Source organism: Coregonus clupeaformis, unplaced genomic scaffold, assembly GCF_020615455.1.
Source record: "Coregonus clupeaformis isolate EN_2021a unplaced genomic scaffold, ASM2061545v1 scaf1682, whole genome shotgun sequence".
Classification (NCBI taxonomy): Eukaryota; Metazoa; Chordata; class Actinopteri; order Salmoniformes; family Salmonidae; genus Coregonus; species Coregonus clupeaformis.
The window spans coordinates 71640-90750 of NW_025535136.1; the positions used below are offsets into that span (position 1 = coordinate 71640).

The following is a 19111-nucleotide window of genomic DNA, read 5'->3' on the forward strand; positions in this document are numbered from 1 at the left end:
AAACAATACCAGTAGAGATGGAGTGGGCCTTCCTTATAGTATAATAAACAATACCAGTAGAGATGGAGTGGGTCTTCCTTATAGTATAATAAACAATACCAGTAGAGATGGAGTGGGCCTTCCTTATAGTATAATAAACAATACCAGTAGAGATGGAGTGGGCCTTCCTTATAGTATAATAAACAATACCAGTAGAGATGGAGTGGGCCTTCCTTATAGTATAATAAACAATACCAGTAGAGATGGAGTGGGCCTTCCTTATAGTATAATAAACAATACCAGTAGAGATGGAGTGGGCCTTCCTTATAGTATAATAAACAATACCAGTAGAGATGGAGTGGGTCTTCCTTATAGTATAATAAACAATACCAGTAGAGATGGAGTGGGCCTTCCTTATAGTATAATAAACAATACCAGTAGAGATGGAGTGGGCCTTCCTTATAGTATAATAAACAATACCAGTAGAGATGGAGTGGGTCTTCCTTATAGTATAATAAACAATACCAGTAGAGATGGAGTGGGCCTTCCTTATAGTATAATAAACAATACCAGTAGAGATGGAGTGGGCCTTCCTTATAGTATAATAAACAATACCAGTAGAGATGGAGTGGGTCTTCCTTATAGTATAATAAACAATACCAGTAGAGATGGAGTGGGCCTTCCTTATAGTATAATAAACAATACCAGTAGAGATGGAGTGGGCCTTCCTTATAGTATAATAAACAATACCAGTAGAGATGGAGTGGGCCTTCCTTATAGTATAATAAACAATACCAGTAGAGATGGAGTGGGCCTTCCTTATAGTATAATAAACAATACCAGGTAGAGATGGAGTGGGCCTTCCTTATAGTATAATAAACAATACCAGTAGAGATGGAGTGGGCCTTCCTTATAGTATAATAAACAATACCAGTAGAGATGGAGTGGGCCTTCCTTATAGTATAATAAACAATACCAGTAGAGATGGAGTGGGCCTTCCTTATAGTATAATAAACAATACCAGTAGAGATGGAGTGGGCCTTCCTTATAGTATAATAAACAATACCAGTAGAGATGGAGTGGGCCTTCCTTATAGTATAATAAACAATACCAGTAGAGATGGAGTGGGCCTTCCTTATAGTATAATAAACAATACCAGTAGAGATGGAGTGGGTCTTCCTTATAGTATAATAAACAATACCAGTAGAGATGGAGTGGGCCTTCCTTATAGTATAATAAACAATACCAGTAGAGATGGAGTGGGCCTTCCTTATAGTAGTCCTGTGTAGCTCAGTTGGTAGAGCATGGCGCTTGCAACGCCAGGGTTGTGGGTTCGATTCCCACGGGGGACCAGTATGTCAATGCATGCACTCACTAACTGTAAGTGGCTCTGGATAAGAGCGTCTGCTAAATGACTAAAATGTCAAATGTACTTTCACAATCCACCGTAGGAGTCTGTAGACTAATGACTTCAGCACTGGACAGCTCTCCTGACACAACCTTCTCCTGACACAACCTTCTCCTGACACAACCTTCTCCTGACACAACCTTCTCCTGACACAACCTTCTCCTGACACAACCTTCTCCTGACACAACCTTCTCCTGACACAACCTTCTCCTGACACAACCTTCTCCTGACACAACCTACTGAAGATTGGGGTGGGTCCTTGGTTTGTTGTGGTGCCATATTCTTTCAATTTTTTAAATGGATTTAATGGTGCTCCGTGGGATGTTGAACGTTTCTGATATTTTTTTATAACCCAACCCTGATCTGTACTTCTCCACAACTTTGTCCCTGACCTGTTTGGAGAGCTCCTTGGTCTTCATGGTGCCGCTTGCTTGGTGGGGCCCCTTGCTTAGTGGTGCTGCAGACTCTGGGGCCTTTCAGAACAGGTGTATATATACTGAGATCATGTGACACTTAGATTGCACACAGGTGGACTTTATTTAACTAATTATTTGACTTCTGAAGGTAATTGGTTGCACCAGATCTTATTTAGGGGCTTCATAGCAAAGGGGGTGAATACATATGCATGCACCACTTTTCCGTTTATATATATTTTTCACTTCACCAATTTGGACTTTTATGTATGTCCATTACATGAAATCCCCCCCCAAAAATCAATTTTAAAATACAGGTTGTAATGCAACAAAATAGAAAAAATGCCAAGAGGGGTGAATACTTTCGCAAGGCACTATATTAGGACCACTGTCAGTTGTTCTACCAGTTCAGAGGAGAGCCTCGCTCTAGGACAGGGTTCTTCAATTCCGGTCCTGGAGGGGGCCGAAACACCTGTTTTTCATCCTCTCCTTCTAATCAGGGGCTAATTCAGACCTGGGACACCAGGTGAGTGCAATTAACTACCAGGTAGAAATAAAAAACACAAGTGTTTCGGCCCTCCAGGACCGGAATTGAAGAACCCTGGTCTAGATGCTCAGATACAATAGTTGAATAACCAACGATTCAACAGTCAAGCTGTCTTCACCAGGGTATAATGACAAATATATATATATATATATATACGATCATAGGTACAACTTGGCTACACAGGCCTACTAACATTTAAAATGAATAGCAAAATCACAAGAATGGCTTCAGATTAAAGTCTACGTTGAGACCGAAGGGTGCAAGGGTCTTTAAATTAAAGATCCAGATGGCCTCGTTTTTTTGTATGTATTTTTTTATATATATATATATATATATAGTGTTTTACCCCCTTTTTCTCCCCAATTTTATGATCTCCAATTGTGATCTTGTCTCATCGCTGCGACTCCCCAACGGGCTCGAGAGAAGCGGAGGTAGAGTTGTGTCCTCCGAAACGTGACCCGCCAATCTGCGCTTCTTAACACCCGCCCGCTTAACCCGGAAGCCAGCCGCACCAATGTTTCGGAGGAAACACCGTTCAACTTACGACCGAGGTCAGCCTGCAGGCGCCCAGCCCGCCACAAGGAGTCGCTAGAGTGCGATGAGCCAAGTAAAGCCCCCCCAGCCAAACCCTCCCCTAAACTGGACAACGCTGGGCCAATTGTGCGGCGCTCTATGGGACTCGTGGTCACGGCCGGATGTGACACAGCCTGGGATCGAACCCGGGTCTGTAGTGACTCCTTAAGCACTGCGAAGGAATGCCTTGCAGCCTCTCCTTTTAACAATTGTCAAGGTCACCCCCTCTCCTAGGGAGGGTGACCTGGTCGATGCCGATATAGCGAAGGGATGAAATAGTTGTTCGCTTCCAAAAAAGGGGGCGGGTACTGGGTATGTTGTCAGACTAACTGTGTGTATGTCGGTGTGTTAGGTTGTCAACTTAATAATTGTGTGTGTTTCAGATGTCCAGCTCGCCGCTGTCCAAGAAGCGTCGCGTGTCAGACTCAGAGACGAAGACGGGATCCCATTGCTCCTCCTCTAACTCTGTCAGAACTGAACTGTCTCACAGACCCGCCAACGTACGTACACACACACTCTGCTCCTCTAACTGTCAGAACTGAACTGTCGCACACACCCGCCAACGTACGTACACACACACTCTGCTCCTCTAACTCTGTCAGAACTGAACTCTCTCACAGACCCGCCAACGTACGTACACACACACTCTGCTCCTCCAACTCTGTCAGAACTGAACTCTCTCACACACACTGCTGGGTTAGTTTGACTGGTTTTCACTCGTGTTTTGTTCTCTCCAGGGCATGGCTAAGAATAGCAATGATGCTGAGATCGATGAAGGCCTGTACTCCAGACAGCTGTAAGTACCATATCTATACCGCATGAAGGCCTGTACTCCAGACAGCTCTAAGCCGTGAAGGCCTGTACTCCAGACAGCTCTAAGCCATGAAGGCCTGTACTCCAGACAGCTCTAAGCCATGAAGGCCTGTACTCCAGACAGCTCTAAGCCATGAAGGCCTGTACTCCAGACAGCTCTAAGCCGTGAAGGCCTGTACTCCAGACAGCTCTAAGCCATGAAGGCCTGTACTCCAGACAGCTCTAAGCCATGAAGGCCTGTACTCCAGACAGCTCTAAGCCATGAAGGCCTGTACTCCAGACAGCTCTAAGCCATGAAGGCCTGTACTCCAGACAGCTCTAAGCCATGAAGGCCTGTACTCCAGACAGCTCTAAGCCATGAAGGCCTGTACTCCAGACAGCTGTAAGCCATGAAGGCCTGTACTCCAGACAGCTGTAAGCCATGAAGGCCTGTACTCCAGACAGCTGTAAGCCATGAAGGCCTGTACTCCAGACAGCTGTAAGCCATGAAGGCCTGTACTCCAGACAGCTCTAAGCCATGAAGGCCTGTACTCCAGACAGCTGTAAGCCATGAAGGCCTGTACTCCAGACAGCTGTAAGCCATGAAGGCCTGTACTCCAGACAGCTGTAAGCCATGAAGGCCTGTACTCCAGACAGCTGTAAGCCATGAAGGCCTGTACTCCAGACAGCTGTAAGCCATGAAGGCCTGTACTCCAGACAGCTCTAAGCCATGAAGGCCTGTACTCCAGACAGCTGTAAGCCATGAAGGCCTGTACTCCAGACAGCTCTAAGCCATGAAGGCCTGTACTCCAGACAAGCTGTAAGCCATGAAGGCCTGTACTCCAGACAGCTGTAAGCCATGAAGGCCTGTACTCCAGACAGCTGTAAGCCATGAAGGCCTGTACTCCAGACAGCTGTAAGCCATGAAGGCCTGTACTCCAGACAGCTGTAAGCCATGAAGGCCTGTACTCCAGACAGCTGTAAGCCATGAAGGCCTGTACTCCAGACAGCTGTAAGCCATGAAGGCCTGTACTCCAGACAGCTCTAAGCCATGAAGGCCTGTACTCCAGACAGCTGTAAGCCATGAAGGCCTGTACCCCAGACAGCTGTAAGCCATGAAGGCCTGTACTCCAGACAGCTGTAAGCCATGAAGGCCTGTACTCCAGACAGCTCTAAGCCATGAAGGCCTGTACTCCAGACAGCTTCTAAGCCATGAAGGCCTGTACTCCAGACAGCTGTAAGCCATGAAGGCCTGTACTCCAGACAGCTGTAAGCCATGAAGGCCTGTACTCCAGACAGCTGTAAGCCATGAAGGCCTGTACTCCAGACAGCTGTAAGCCATGAAGGCCTGTACTCCAGACAGCTGTAAGCCATGAAGGCCTGTACTCCAGACAGCTGTAAGCCATGAAGGCCTGTACTCCAGACAGCTCTAAGCCATGAAGGCCTGTACTCCAGACAGCTGTAAGCCATGAAGGCCTGTACTCCAGACAGCTGTAAGCCATGAAGGCCTGTACTCCAGACAGCTCTAAGCCAAGTGTTTTGTTGAAGCGCATGCAGAGCTCCAGTGTCCTGGTCTCAGGGCTGCGGGGGCTGACATAGTGTTATAAAGGTGCTATGTAGTCTTATAAAGCCTGTATTCTCTCCTCCGTAGCTACGTGTTGGGCCATGATGCTATGAAGCGCATGCAGAGCTCCAATGTCCTGGTCTCAGGGCTGAGAGGGCTTGGAGTGGAGATCGCTAAGAATGTCATCCTGGGTGGAGTCAAGAGTGTTACCCTGCACGACCAGGGACAGGCTGAGTGGAGAGACCTCTCCTCACAGGTACATGGTGTGTCTGGCGGAGCTTATCTTTGGGCATGCTCAGGTCAAGATGATATTGATAGTGATATTGATCGGAACATGTTTTTAGTTCCATTTAGGTCTACCTGTGTAAGGAGGACCTATCTCTGTATTAACCCTGTCTCTCTGTCTCCAGTTCTACCTGCGTGAGGAGGACCTATCTCTGTATTAACCCTGTCTCTCTGTCTCCAGTTCTACCTGCGTGAAGAGGACCTATCTCTGTATTAACCCTGTCTCTCTGTCTCCAGTTCTACCTGTGTAAGGAGGACCTATCTCTGTATTAACCCTGTCTCTCTGTCTCCAGTTCTACCTGCGTGAAGAGGACCTATCTCTGTATTAACCCTGTCTCTCTGTCTCCAGTTCTACCTGTGTAAGGAGGACCTATCTCTGTATTAACCCTGTCTCTCTGTCTCCAGTTCTACCTGCGTGAGGAGGACCTATCTCTGTATTAACCCTGTCTCTCTGTCTCCAGTTCTACCTGCGTGAAGAGGACCTATCTCTGTATTAACCCTGTCTCTCTGTCTCCAGTTCTACCTGCGTGAAGAGGACCTATCTCTGTATTAACCCTGTCTCTCTGTCTCCAGTTCTACCTGCGTGAAGAGGACCTATCTCTGTATTAACCCTGTCTCTCTGTCTCCAGTTCTACCTGCGTGAGGAGGACCTATCTCTGTATTAACCCCTGTCTCTCTGTCTCCAGTTCTACCTGCGTGAGGAGGACCTATCTCTGTATTAACCCTGTCTCTCTGTCTCCAGTTCTACCTGCGTGAAGAGGACCTATCTCTGTATTAACCCTGTCTCTCTGTCTCCAGTTCTACCTGCGTGAAGAGGACCTATCTCTGTATTAACCCTGTCTCTCTGTCTCCAGTTCTACCTGCGTGAAGAGGACCTATCTCTGTATTAACCCTGTCTCTCTGTCTCCAGTTCTACCTGCGTGAGGAGGACCTATCTCTGTATTAACCCTGTCTCTCTGTCTCCAGTTCTACCTGCGTGAGGAGGACCTATCTCTGTATTAACCCTGTCTCTCTGTCTCCAGTTCTACCTGCGTGAAGAGGACCTATCTCTGTATTAACCCTGTCTCTCTGTCTCCCAGTTCTACCTGCGTGAAGAGGACCTATCTCTGTATTAACCCTGTCTCTCTGTCTCCAGTTCTACCTGCGTGAGGAGGACCTATCTCTGTATTAACCCTGTCTCTCTGTCTCCAGTTCTACCTGCGTGAGGAGGACCTATCTCTGTATTAACCCTGTCTCTCTGTCTCCAGTTCTACCTGCGTGAAGAGGACCTATCTCTGTATTAACCCTGTCTCTCTGTCTCCGGTTCTACCTGCGTGAAGAGGACCTATCTCTGTATTAACCCTGTCTCTCTGTCTCCAGTTCTACCTGCGTGAAGAGGACCTGGGGAAGAACAGGGCGGAGGTGTCTCAGACTCGCCTGGCTGAGCTCAACAGCTACGTACCTGTAGTGGCCTACACTGGAGCCCTCACCGACGACTACCTGACTCAGTTCCAGGTAGGTTATAAACTACATTACCCATCAACCCCGGTACCTAGTTAAACTACATTACGCTGGAGCCCTCACTGATGACTAGTGTTGCACGGTATACCGACTTTGGTACTTTTTGCATACTAGAACATGAAAAATGGGTCGGTTCTAGAATTTATTTTCAGGACTTCTGTCAAATGTGTCTCACGGATCCTGTCAATCAGCCCAGCCCACCCCCTTAATATAGATCACCCACGGATCCTGTCAATCAGCCCAGCCCACCCCTTAATATAGATCACCCTGCCTACTCCACTAACTCACAGGGAGTCTGGGCAGCATCATGCTAGCTCCCCACTCACGCTGCACTGGGAGTCTGGGCAGCATCATGCTAGCTCCCCACTCACGCTGCACTGGGAGTCTGGGCAGCATCATGCTAGCTCCCCACTCACGCTGCACTGGAAGTCTGGGCAGCATCATGCTAGCTCCCCACTCACGCTGCACTGGGAGTCTGGGCAGCATCATGCTAGCTCCCCACTCACGCTGCACTGGGAGTCTGGGCAGCATCATGCTAGCTCCCCCACTCACGCTGCACAGGGAGTCTGGGCAGCATCATGCTAGCTCCCACTCACGCTGCACTGGGAGTCTGGGCAGCATCATGCTAGCTCCCCACTCACGCTGCTCTGGGAGTCTGGGCAGCATCATGCTAGCTCCCCACTCACGCTGCACTGGGAGTCTGGGCAGCATCATGCTAGCTCCCCACTCACGCACGCTGCACTGGGAGTCTGGGCAGCATCATGCTAGCTCCCCACTCACGCTACACAGAAGTTAACACACTTTAATAATGTGACACGGCATGTAGAAATGTTGACACTGTTAATTCCTGTTCACAGAACAATGCCCATACAGGCTAGAACGCTTTACAATGCAAGAAGGTACCGGTAGCTTACGTCTTTGTAGGCTAACTTTCCTTGCTAGCTGACGGCAAAAGCTGACATCAATTCACTACCCTAGTACTTTGTTTGTGATAATATGCAAACCATAACGCAAAATATGCTGATTTCAAAACTGATTGCCACCAAAATCTTTTTTTATTCACTTATTCGGCCTCTCACGTCTCTCCCAAAGATTATGTATTGCCTCAGTGAACTGACTGCCTCGTCATTACTGGTTAAAGAGGGCACACATTTATATAAAATAAGCTACTTCTATGCAAATGTTGTTGATCAGTACAATAAAATAAGTCCTGACTGTAATCCGATTGTTTGTCATCTGTAGCCCCATGAAATCAACCTCAATAACTCAATGCATCCACACTCCTATTGAATATGCGTTCACCTGTAACCCTAACCCTGACCCTAACCCTAACCTGAATTGTGGATGGGCCTAGTCTTGATTTACCCAGTTTATCAACAGAGATTCAAATTAATAATTACCATTTGTATTTTTAAGAATCCCCATTGTTCCTGCCAAGGCAGCAGCTACTCATTTTTACATTTGAGTCATTTAGCAGACGCTCTTATCCAGAGCGACTTACAGTTAGTGAGTGCATATTGAGAAATTGATAAGAAGATTGTGGGAGCTGTACTGTTAGATTTCAGTCCAGCCTTTTGATATTATTGACCTTAACCTGTTGAGAAAATGTATGTGTTATGGCTTTTCAACCTCAGCTCTGAATCCACGATATGGCAATCTATCTAATGGAAGCTTTCTTTAATAGAAGCTTCTCTAATGTCAAACATGTAAAGTGTGGTGTACCGCAGGGCAGCTCTTTAGGCCCTCTTCTCTTTTCTATTTTTTACCAATGACCTGCCACTGGCATTAACCTCTTAAGGATCGGACCCTTTTTTTCAATTTTTGCCTAAAATGACATACCCAAATCTAACTGCCTGTAGCTCAGGACCTGAAGCAAGGATATACATATTCTTGAGACAATTTGAAAGGAAACACTTTGAAGTTTGTGGAAATGTGAAATTAATGTAGGAGAATATAACATTAGATCTGGTAAAAGATAACACAAACAAAAAAACATGCGTTTTCTATTTATTTTATGTTCCATATTTGAAATGCAAGAGAAAGGCCATAATATAATATTGCGGTTTAGGCGCAATTTAGATTTTGCCCACCTGATGGCAGCAGTGTGTGTGCAAAGTTTTAGATTGATCCAGTGAAGCATTGCAATACTGGACTATTTTGTATCAAGTCTGCCCAAATGTGCCGAATTGGTCAATTGATACATTTTCAAGTATACAACTATAGAGAAAATACAAAAATTAAACACATTTTAAGTTTACACACTCCCAGGAATGTCATACATGATGGATCATTAGCTTATACAATAACTTTCACAGATCTAGATGGCCGGGCGGGGTGGGTGTGGAGCCAGAGATAGCAGGGGTTCAAACTGTACAACCCAGTTCCTACATTGGAATATAAAATTGATTTAATCAAACAAAACTATGCTACATTTTATCTCTGGGACCCTCAGGATGACAAATCAGAGCAAGATTACTGAATGCAAGTACATTACTTACCTTCAGAGGTGATGATACGTTTTTTGTTGTTGTGCACTCTCCTCAAACAATAGCATGGTCGTTTTTCACTGTAATAGCTACTGTAAATTGGACAGTGCAGTTAAATTAACAAGAATTTAAGCTTTCTGCCCATATAAGACATGTCTATGTCCTGGAAAGTTTGCTGTTACTTACAACAGTCATGCTAATCACATTAGCGCACGTTGGCTCAACCGTCCCGTATACAGGACACCGATCCCGTAGAGGTTAAACAAAGCATGTGTGTCCATGTATGCTGATGATTCAACCATATACGCATCAGCAACCACAGCTAATGAAGTCACTGAAACCCTTAACAAAGAGTTGCAGTCTGTTTTGGAATGGGTGGCCACTAATAAACTGGTCCTGAACATCTCTATAATTAAGAGCATTGTATTTGGTACAAATCATTCCCTAAGTTCTAGACCTCAGCTGAATCTGGTAATGAATGGTGTGGCTGTTGAACAAGTTTAGGAGACTAAATTACTTGGTGTTACCTTAGATTGTAAACTAATGGTCAAAACCATATAGATTCAATGGTTGTAAAGATTGGGAGAGGTCTGTCCGTAAAACAGATGCTCTGCTTTTTTTGACACCACACTCCACAAAGCAAGTTCTGCAGGCTCTAGTTTTGTCTTATCTTGATTATTGTCCAGTCGTGTGGTCGATTGCTACAAAGGAAAGGCCTAGTTCGTCTTGCTCTTCATTGTAATCAGAGGGCTGATATAAATACTATGCATGCCAGTCTCTCTTGGTTAAGAGTTGAGGAGAGACGGTGAATCACTTTTTATTTTTATAAGAAACATTGTGTTGAATCCCAAATTGTTTGCATAGTCAACTTACACACAGCTCTGACACACACACTTACCAACCAGACATGCCACCAGGAGTCTTTTCACAGTCCACAAATCCAGAACAAATTCAAGAAAGCGTACAGTATTATATAGAGCCATTATTGCATGGAACTCCGTTCCATCTCATATTGCTCAAATTAACAGCAAACCTGGTTTCAAAAAACAGATTAAGCAACACCTCACGACACAACGCCTCTCCCCTATTTGACCTAGATAGTTTGTGTGTATGTATTGTAATGTAGGCTACGTGTGCCAGTCTGTTAGCTTTGTACATTTAATAAATATAGACCCAGTTTTGTATTCCGCAGATTTCATTTAGGGAAAAAAACCTGTTATCACACACGAACCTGCAGCCACTGGATAGCTTGTCAGTTGACGTTCGAAGTAACGGCGCGGAGCAGTGACAGAGTTCCATTGAGATTTTTGACCATGGCCATAATTACATTCTATTCACTCTAATCATGCTAAATTCTCTGACTTAAATAGTCTAACTAACGTGTGTGTGAGCCATATATGGTGGTGAGGGTTGGACTATACCATTCTCTACAGAGTTTATATATATTTATTAACATTGAATGAAATAATAGTTTTTATGGGTGAACACCCTATGTACTGTAGTGTATACTCTATGGTGTGTGATTTAACATGTCTGTGTGTTGCAGGTTGTAGTCCTGACCAACTCCCCCCTAGAGGAGCAGCAGAGTGTTGGAGAGGTCTGTCACAGTAACGGCATCAAGCTGGTGATCGCTGACACACGGGGACTCTTCGGACAGCTCTTCTGTGACTTTGGAGAGGAGATGCTGGTGATTGATACCAATGGAGAGCAGCCTCTCTCTTCCATGATCTCCATGATCACCAAGGTTAGTACCCTGCTAAAATTCAGGCGGTAACACTAAAATGTGGAAAAAGTAGAGGGGGGGCAGGACTAACTCTGGAAAACCTTACAAGCTTGATACGGTGGGCTCCAAAAGTATTGGGATACTCCTGTACTTTGGATTTGAAATGATACAATGACTATGCGGTTAAAGTGCAGACTGTCAGCTTTAATTAGAGGGTTTTTTCATACATATCGGATGAACCGTTTAGAAATTACAGCACTTTTTGTACGTAGTCCCCCCATTTTAGGGACAAATTTACATTTTAGTCATTTAGCAGACGCTCTTATCCAGAGCAACTTACAGTTAGTGCAGACATGCTAACCTCTCACCATTTCAATAACGGGAGGGTAGGTATTTGGGGGGCGAATAATATTTGTGCGTTTTAACTAGATATATTTGCTTGCTAACAAAGTAGAACAGTTGAATTGTTATGAACACACCCTTCTGTCCAACTCCAACTGTTTGAATAGCATGTTAGCCTGTCCACTTTGTTCAGATGTGGAAAACAATTGTGTTTCATGCTTATTGCACATTTTTATATTTTATGCTTATTGCACAAAAGTCTTTGGCTAAAATGCTGCTAGCGGGACGTGGTACCGCAATGTCGTGCGCAACAGAATTGATGTTCATTTTTAGTAGTGTCCGCTCTGCTAAATGCAATTTGAGAAGTTGAGACATAGAAAGGGTATTGGTAGAAAAGTTACCTTCTCCTCTATTACAGTAAAATACTGTCTCAATGTGTTTTGGTGTCCATACGACCGATTCTATTGGACCAAACCTCAAATCCGCTCGTCAGAGAGGGAGATGTGATCTGTCATCTTTGTTGTTATGAGTGGAAAGAGAGGGGGGAGGGGGGGGCTAAACCCTAGATATTACCCAGCCCTGGCCTAAACCCTAGATATTACCCAGCCCTGGCCTAAACCCTAGATATTACCCAGCCCTGGCCTAAACCCTCGATATTACCCAGCCCTGGCCTAAACCCTAGATATTACCCAGCCCTGGCCTAAACCCTAGATATTACCCAGCCCTGGCCTAAACCCTAGATATTACCCAGCCCTGGCCTAAACCCTAGATATTACCCAGCCCTGGCCTAAACCCTAGATATTACCCAGCCCTGGCCTAAACCCCTAGATATTACCCAGCCCTGGCCTAAACCCTAGATATTACCCTGCCCTGGCCTAAACCCTAGATATTACCCAGCCCTGGCCTAAACCCTAGATATTACCCAGCCCTGGCCTAAACCCTAGATATTACCCAGCCCTGGCCTAAACCCTAGATATTACCCAGCCCTGGCCTAAACCCTAGATATTACCCAGCCCTGGCCTAAACCCTCGATATTACCCAGCCCTGGCCTAAACCCTAGATATTACCCAGCCCTGGCCTAAACCCTCGATATTACCCAGCCCTGGCCTAAACCCAAGATATTACCCAGCCCTGGCCTAAACCCTAGATATTACCCAGCCCTGGCCTAAACCCTAGATATTACCCAGCCCTGGCCTAAACCCTAGATATTACCCAGCCCTGGCCTAAACCCTAGATATTACCCAGCCCTGGCCTAAACCCCTAGATATTACCCAGCCCTGGCCTAAACCCTAGATATTACCCAGCCCTGGCCTAAACCCTAGATATTACCCAGCCCTGGCCTAAACCCTAGATATTACCCAGCCCTGGCCTAAACCCTAGATATTACCCAGCCCTGGCCTAAACCCCTAGATATTACCCAGCCCTGGCCTAAACCCCTCGATATTACCCAGCCCTGGCCTAAACCCTAGATATTACCCAGCCCTGGCCTAAACCCTCGATATTACCCAGCCCTGGCCTAAACCCTAGATATTACCCAGCCCTGGCCTAAACCCTAGATATTACCCAGCCCTGGCCTAAACCCTAGATATTACCCAGCCCTGGCCTAAACCCTAGATATTACCCAGCCCTGGCCTAAACCCTAGATATTACCCAGCCCTGGCCTAAACCCTAGATATTACCCAGCCCTGGCCTAAACCCTAGATATTACCCAGCCCTGGCCTAAACCCTAGATATTACCCAGCCCTGGCCTAAACCCTAGATATTACCCAGCCCTGGCCTAAACCCTCGATATTACCCAGCCCTGGCCTAAACCCTAGATATTACCCAGGCCTGGCCTAAACCCTAGATATTACCCAGCCCTGGCCTAAACCCTAGATATTACCCAGCCCTGGCCTAAACCCTAGATATTACCCAGCCCTGGCCTAAACCCTAGATATTACCCAGCCCTGGCCTAAACCCTAGATATTACCCAGCCCTGGCCTAAACCCTAGATATTACCCAGCCCTGGCCTAAACCCTAGATATTACCCAGCCCTGGCCTAAACCCTAGATATTACCCAGCCCTGGCCTAAACCCTAGATATTACCCTGCCCTGGCCTAAACCCTAGATATTACCCAGCCCTGGCCTAAACCCTCGATATTACCCAGCCCTGGCCTGTAGATGCTGGATATTACCCAGCCCTGGCCTAAACCCTAGATATTACCCAGCCCTGGCCTAAACCCTAGATATTACCCAGCCCTGGCCTAAACCCTAGATATTACCCAGCCCTGGCCTAAACCCTAGATATTACCCTGCCCTGGCCTAAACCCTAGATATTACCCTGCCCTGGCCTAAACCCTAGATATTACCCAGCCCTGGCCTAAACCCTAGATATTACCCAGCCCTGGCCTAAACCCTAGATATTACCCAGCCCTGGCCTAAACCCTAGATATTACCCAGCCCTGGCCTAAACCCTAGATATTACCCAGCCCTGGCCTAAACCCTAGATATTACCCAGCCCTGGCCTAAACCCTAGATATTACCCAGCCCTGGCCTAAACCCTAGATATTACCCAGCCCTGGCCTAAACCCTAGATATTACCCAGCCCTGGCCTAAAACCCTAGATATTACCCTGCCCCGGCCTAAACCCTAGATATTACCCAGCCCTGGCCTAAACCCTAGATATTACCCAGGCCTGGCCTAAACCCTAGATATTACCCAGCCCTGGCCTAAACCCTAGATATTACCCAGCTGCTGTTTGATACCTGGAAGCCCCTCTGGTTAGGAGCTTCTTTACACCTGAACTTAACCTGTATCTCAGCGAAAGACTGGGACGGTTCCAGGGTCAATCATTTGTTTAGCTGGAGAGTGACAAAATGTGTTCCGCGTTTAGGTAAGAAAAGTTGTTGTGGAACCACTGACTTAATATATGTCATTTAGCAGACGCTTTTATCCAAAGCGACTTACAGTCATGCGCGCATCTATTTTTTACGTATGGGTGGTCGAACCACGTCCCTGGTGTTACAAGCGCCACGCTCTACCAACTGAGCTACGAAGGACCACTCATCATATGTGACGTTTCCAGTCTTCCTAGTACTGTCTCTTATCTCTTTTCATCTTGTCATTGAGTGGAACTGGTAACCTCTGTTCCTGGTTTCCCGTGTTGTGCAGATCTCATCCCTGCTTCTCACTCCGTAGGACGCAGCAGGTGTGGTGACGTGTCTGGACGAGACTCGCCACGGGTTTGAGAGCGGAGACTTTGTGATCTTCACTGAGGTGCAGGGCATGACTGAGCTCAACAGCTGCAAGCCGTTAGAAATCAAGACCCTGGGTGAGTCCTATCCTGTAGCAGGTCTCAGATCTGTCTGTTAGCGCCATCAACATAACTTAGGATGGTCATAGCCTGGTCTCAGATCTGTCTTTGCTGTCTTGGGTTAGAGCCATAGCTCCGTCAACATAACTTAGTACTGCCGTGACAATGACCCTAGGATCTAGCTAGACGTCTCTCACAGTCCTGGCACCAGGCTACTGTCATGGTATCAGGGCGTATTCTATTCAGTACTCTTGAGTGAATGGAAGAAGTCTTCTAAAGTCAATACTCTCCTCATCTCCTTGCTCTCTCTCTCCGTCCAGGCCCATACACCTTCAGTATCTGTGACACCACAGGGTTCTCTGACTACGCCAGGGGAGGCATCGTCTCTCAGGTCAAGATGCCCAAGAAGGTGGCCTTCGTAAGTACCTCACGTTGTCCTCGGGTCATTGTGTCAGGTGAGCATGTGGTGGTTTTCATTAAACCGTTCTGTTACTGTGACGTGGCAGACAGTTACTGCCATCTACAACAATGTTTAACGTAGTGGTACAAGCCTGGTCAAATGTTCAGGTTGCAAAACTTCAGTGTCTGACTAATCATGATCATTTGGGACTCTGAATGTGTGCAGTGATTTCACCAGTAAAGTAATCTCCAACGGTGCATAGTCCACTATTACTTGGCGGAAGAAAGGGTGAGTTAATTCACATGCGTCTCGCCTTCTCTCTCTTGCACACGTCCCCCCCCTCTGTAGAAATCCTTCACCACTTCCATGGCTGAGCCAGAGTTTGTTCTGACAGACTTTGCTAAGTTTGAGCGACCAGGACAGCTTCACCTGGGCTTCCAGGCTCTACACAGCTACCAGAGGAAACACCGCAGGCTGCCCAAGCCCTGGTGCCAGGTACACACACACATACACACACACACAGTGGTAATCCCATCAATCAATCTTGTGCACAAGGCAGAATCCTGTGAACAAGAATGAATGAATGTGTTCTTCTTATTTTTGACTTCCCTGGGCTGTTTCCTCCAAATCAAAAATAAAATAATTGCAAGCTAGTTATTTAGCGACGTCCAGAATAATATGGTTAGCATTTTTGGAGAATGTAGTTAATGCTAGTGGAAATGGGTGTTTCCGGTAGCTGCCATTCCAGGAAGTCGAAAATACACTTTAAAAAAACGTACAAGTAACTTCCATTCTTGGCATCCATGCTGTTCCTGTGCACGTTTGTATTATGGAGAGGGAACAAGTCCGTACTCCTGTGGATTATGGAGAGGGTACAAGTCCGTACTCCTGTGGATTATGGAGAGGGTACAAGTCCGTACTCCTGTGGATTATGGAGAGGGAACAAGTCCGTACTCCTGTGGATTATGGAGAGGGAACAAGTCCGTACTCCTGTGGATTATGGAGAGGGAACAAGTCTGTACTCCTGTGGATTATGGAGAGGGAACAAGTCCGTACTCCTGTGGATTATGGAGAGGGAACAAGTCCGTACTCCTGTGGATTATGGAGAGGGAACAAGTCTGTACTCCTGTGGATTATGGAGAGGGAACAAGTCCGTACTCCTGTGGATTATGGAGAGGGAACAAGTCCGTACTCCTGTGGATTATGGAGAGGGAACAAGTCCGTACTCCTGTGGATTATGGAGAGGGAACAAGTCTGTACTCCTGTGGATTATGGAGAGGGAACAAGTCCGTACTCCTGTGGATTATGGAGAGGGAACAAGTCTGTACTCCTGTGGATTATGGAGAGGGAACAAGTCCGTACTCCTGTGGATTATGGAGAGGGAACAAGTCTACTCCTGTGTGTGTTATAGAGAGGGAACAAGTCTGTACTCGTGTGGATTATTGAGAGGGAACAAGTCTGTACTCGTGTGGATAATTGAGAGGGAACAAGTCTACTCCTGTGGATTATGGAGCGGGAACAAGTCTGTACTCGTGTGTGTGTTATGGAGAGGGAACAAGTCCAGTGCTATGTCTTCGTTGCCAGAATGTTCCCTGTCTTCTTGTTCTATCCTCAATCGCTTGATATGAAATAGGGAGGTTAAACCCAGTGTGTCAGCAGCAATACTGCTTCGACTTCTTCATTATAGGATTAAAAACAAAACCTATTAGGTGAGAAGTCATTGGCCTGAAGCCCAAAAAGAAAGGAAATTCACATGAGCACCACAATTACACTTGACTATTTTTATCCACAAATGGGTGAAATGCTGGCACTGTGGAGCCCTGAACACCCGCCAACGTGACTGCTGAAATTGACATCTTAACCACCAATGCCTAAATCTACCCGCAGGTGTTTAATTTGAGGCCCTGCCTCTATAGATGATTGACTGTCCAACACACCACTTGGTGTTATGTTGGTGAACCTACTGACCCCAAAAATATGCTATGAAATATATATATTTCTCAATTACATGGTTTGCTAAAATAAAGGTTAAAGGAAATACAGGAAGGGACCCCATTACTATAGTACCAAACAGCTTTCTCAATCAAGCATGGTCTTGTAAGTATAAAAGCAAAACTTGTTTTCATATAATAATTTTTAAAAAGCTCGATAAGGTAGTGGAATGGGATTAGTGTGGTGTGGGAAGAATCCAATAGTTGAACTTGTATGCGGTACAAATCCCATTATTGTGGGAGCACCTCTGAGTATGAATTAGACCGTTCGGGAAGGTTTGAATCCTAAGCGACCTGCATACACATTGTGTTGAAGTACAATAGACCAACATAGCTACTGTTGTAGGTCAACGCTGTGTGCTGGAAAACCTTGGTCGATTATGGGTGGAGTAGGCATTGTGGTGCTCATGTGAATTTCCTGTTTTTGACTTAAGACCAATGCCTTCTTCTCACTTAAAACATGGTTTTATAAAAATAAAAAAAGTGGTATTTTCAACATTCATTAAAACTTGTTTTTCAACCACTCCACAAATTTCTTGTTAAACTATAGTTTTGGCAAGTTGGTTAGGACATGTACTTGTGCATGACACAAGTAATTTTACAGACAGATTATTTCACTTATAATTCACTGTATCACAATTCCAGTGGGTGAGAAGTTTACATACACTAAGTTGACTGTGCCTTTAAACAGCTTGGAAATTCCGGAATGATGTCATGGCTTTAGAAGCTTCTGGTAGGCTAATTGACATCATTTGAGTCAATTGGAGGTGTACCTGTGGATATATTTCAAGGCCTACCTTCAAACTCAATGCCTCTTTGCTTGACATCATGGGAAAATGAAAAGAAATCAGCCAAGACCTCAGAAAGAAAATTGTAGACCTCCACAAGTCAGGTTCATCCTTGGGAGCAATTTTCAAACGCCTGAAGGTACCACGTTCATCTGTACAAACAATAGTACGCAAGTATAAACACCATGGGACCACGCAGCCGTCATACCGCTCAGGAAGGAGACGCGTTCTGTCTCCTAGAGATTAACGTACTTTGGTGCGAAAAGTGCAAATCAATCCCAGAACAACAGCAAAGGACCTTGTGAAGATGCTGGAGGAAACAGGTACAAAAGTATCTATATCCACAGTAAAACAAGTCCTATATCGACATAACCTGAAAGGCCGCTCAGCAAGGAAGAAGCCACTGCTCCAAAACCGCCATAAAAAAGCCAGACTACGGTTTGCAACTGCACATGGGGACAAAGATCGTACTTTTTGGAGAAATGTCCTCTGTTATGATGAAACAAAAATAGAACTGTTTGGCCATAATGACCATCGTTATGTTTGGAGGAAAAAGGGGGGGGCTTGCAAGCCGGAGAACACCATCCCAACCGTGAAGCACGGGGTGGCAGCATCATGCTGTGGGGGTGCTTTGCTGCAGGAGGGACTGGTGCACTTCACAAAATAGATGGCATCATGAGGAAGGAAAATTATGTGGATATATTGAAGCAACATCTCAAGACATCAGTCAGGAAGTTAAAGCTTGTTCGCAAATGGGTCTTCCAAATGCACAATGACCCCAAGCATACTTCCAAAGTTGTGGCAAAATGGCTTAAGGACAACAAAGTCAAGGTATTGGAGTGGCCATCACAAAGCCCTGACCTCAATCCTATAGAAGATGTGTGGGCAGAACTGAAAAAGCGTGTGCGAGCAAGGAGGCCTACAAACCTGACTCAGTTACACCAGCTCTGTCAGGAGGAATGGGCCAAAATTCACCCAACTTATTGTGGGAAGCTTGTGGAAGGCTACCCGAAACGTTTGACCCAAGT

At 45.9% G+C, this 19111-nt stretch overlaps 1 pseudogene; it reads left to right on the forward strand.

Moving 5' to 3' along the window:
• Positions 1-19111, forward strand: part of LOC121546631 — a 73923-nt pseudogene that overhangs the window by 33208 nt on the left and 21604 nt on the right.